Source organism: Saccostrea echinata, unplaced genomic scaffold (genome assembly GCF_033153115.1).
Source record: "Saccostrea echinata isolate AGI-Se365-2 ecotype Australia unplaced genomic scaffold, CSIRO_AGI_Sech_v1 ptg000033l, whole genome shotgun sequence".
NCBI classification, from domain to species: domain Eukaryota; kingdom Metazoa; phylum Mollusca; class Bivalvia; order Ostreida; family Ostreidae; genus Saccostrea; species Saccostrea echinata.
The window spans coordinates 2,986,257-2,989,012 of NW_026889782.1; the positions used below are offsets into that span (position 1 = coordinate 2,986,257).

The following is a 2,756-nucleotide window of genomic DNA, read 5'->3' on the forward strand; positions in this document are numbered from 1 at the left end:
CACCCCATCAGCCTCCCCCCTGAGTACCGGACAAAGTAAGTTATGTCTCTCTCTCTTTCTCTCTCTCTCTTTGGTTATTAATAAAATATACTTTTAAAAAATTTCTCTTTGATCTTTTATATCCCCCCCTTTTTTCCTTGTTTTTTTTTTTAAAGTGCTTACGAGTGAGCAGGGCGGTACCTCAAAATTGGTCACCCCATCTGCCTCCCCCGCCCCCTAAGTACCGGGACAAAGTAAGTTATCTCTCTCTCTCTCTCTCTCTCTTTGGTTATTAATGAAATATACTTTTAAAAAATTTGTTTGATCTTTTATATCCCCCCCCCCTTTTCCTTGTTTTTTTTTTAAAGTGCTTACGAGTGAGCAGGGCGGTACCTTAAAATTGGTCACCCCATCTGCCTCCCCCCGCCCCCTGGGTACCGGACAAAGTAAGTGATCATGTCTTTCTACGTAATGAAATATACTTAAAAATTTCTGTTTGGTCATTTAATTTCCCCCTTTCCTTTTTTTTTTTAAAAAGCGACAACGAGTGAGCAGGGCGGCACACCAGAATTGGTCACCCCATCTGCCTCTCATTCATCTACAGGACAAAGTAAATATCATGAAATTTTTAGACAAAAATAAATATACATTATGTGTTTTGCGTTTTTATATATACAATTTGATAAAAAGAAAATTATATGTAGACTACGGAACTCGGAAAAAACACATGTTTTTCCGTTTACCGATTCTCTGTCGCATTAAACCACAGAGCATCTTTTCCACTCTGTTCTAAATCGAAAGTAGCACACGATCCTTTTAAACTAAGTCAAAAAAAACACACAACTTACTTGAGAAAAGTTACACAAATCCTGAAATGAACTAGCGCAAATGATGTCTTAGTACTTATCCAGGCTAAAAATATTCCATATATATCCATCGAAAATAGCTTTTAGCCAACGAAAATCCCAGCTTTCTGCACAGTGTGCAACTCTTCGCCCAAGAAACTCGGATGACAATAGGGTAGTACCCGAGGTCTTCCGAGCGCATTTTTATTATGTGAAGTAGAGAACAGAGTGGATAAGATGCCCCTGCGATTAAACAAAGTAATACTGATAGTTTCTTTAATTTTTCTGTCTCATCCAATTTTAATTTTCTGACTGTGTGATACTACAGGTTATGGAACACAAGCAACACATGTATTTCTCAACACCAGTTCTCTGGCGTATACAAAAAACAGCACTGAACAAAGTAATACTGAAAATCATTTCTTTAATAATCAATCACTTGGCATTTTCTTTTCTCTTTTTTTAAATTGATTAATTTCCTAATTGTGTAATTTTGTTTTTCTTTTCAGACACAAACTCAACAGTAATAGTTTTTCCTTTATATATCAATAGCACCTTACCTACTTTTACTAGACCTACACAGCATGGCTTTCTGTATCTGAGCTTTTTGTCCTTTTTAATCATACCTGTTGTAGCCTTTCCTTTATTCTTTTTAAAACGCTATAAACGCATCAATAATAAGCATAAATTAACTCAAAGCATATGTTTAGCTCATGCAAATGTTTACAGACAAACATCAATTACTTTATTAAATGATCAAAATCTGATCTATCGAAATGAAGATGATCCAAATGAATCTTCAACAGATACTTTTTCATTTCATTCATCCATGTCTTCAAATATATACGAAGAACCGATATCAAGTGCATAGTCGTTTAAATGTTTCAATTGCATAAAACTTTCTATTGTGCACGCTTTTATTATCCATTGTTGCTTTATATCCTTTGTTTACGTCTTTTCTTTGTTTGTGTAGTCGCATCTATCGTCCTCGGTGTCACCCTCCCTACCGGCCTTGCATTTGTTATCATTTGTGTGGTGTATCGCCGCCGCCGCCGCAACCGCCACCTGATTCCGGCTGACATTCCCATAGTGGAGTTGGTTCCCCGCTACATAGATGACGAGGAGGACACTACTGAGGATGAATTGATTGTCGAGTTTGACAAGTTGGCCTTGGGGGCGGCGAAACGGAGAAATCCTAGAGACCCGTCAGATGCAAGTCCTGCGGTAACTAGGGCCCAGGCAAAGTATAAGAATTTGAAATTTTTTGGGGGTCTTCTTTGATTTTTTCTTTTCATTTGTATTTTGTGGAACAAAACTCATGATTTTTTCATATTTTTATACATTCCTGAATACATCTTTTTACATTATCCCATATCTTCGTAAATTACATGTTTAGTTGAAAATTTACACTGTATCACTTTTTTTAAGGATATGCGATCCTCAGCCATAAAGTATAATTCTTTTCATTTATTACAAGTTTGAACAATTGCTTTGGGTAAATTTACATTACTTTTAAGAATTCAGGTACATTTTTGTGATCATTTTTCAATTATTTAATGTCTGGATTTTAAATCCTGTGGATCGAACGACTATATATTTAAGAATTGTCACGTTCTTTACCAATGTATTAATAGTCAGGAAATACTTAGTTCTTTCATATTGCTTTTTTAAGTAAAATTAATGACACATCTTTGTTTAATAACTTGTCTATGAACTTTACGGACAACCCTATATAGGAGAAAGATGACTTTGTTTTAAAAGCATCGTTTATATATTGATGCTAACTTATTTACCTCATTGTTCTGAAGTTTATATAATTGAACTATAATGGTATTGTTTGTTCATATTGCTTTAACGCTTTAATGAAACTAAACTTTTATTAATGTACATTCCCATAACGCGTTTTGAACTTTGTTCATGCACATTCCCATA

At 35.0% G+C, this 2,756-nt stretch overlaps 1 long non-coding RNA gene across 3 annotated transcripts; it reads left to right on the forward strand.

Moving 5' to 3' along the window:
* On the forward strand, positions 1-2,495 carry LOC133198948 (uncharacterized). Of its 3 annotated transcripts, none has more exons than XR_009722684.1 (4): positions 1-35; positions 156-425; positions 518-589; positions 1,153-2,495. It is a non-coding gene; the product is annotated as an uncharacterized LOC133198948 (long non-coding RNA). The 3 variants fall into 3 exon arrangements; XR_009722682.1 differs by having other exon boundaries at positions 7-425; positions 1,153-1,227; positions 1,334-2,495; XR_009722681.1 differs by having other exon boundaries at positions 7-425.
* The last annotated feature ends 261 nt before the right edge of the window (positions 2,496-2,756 follow it).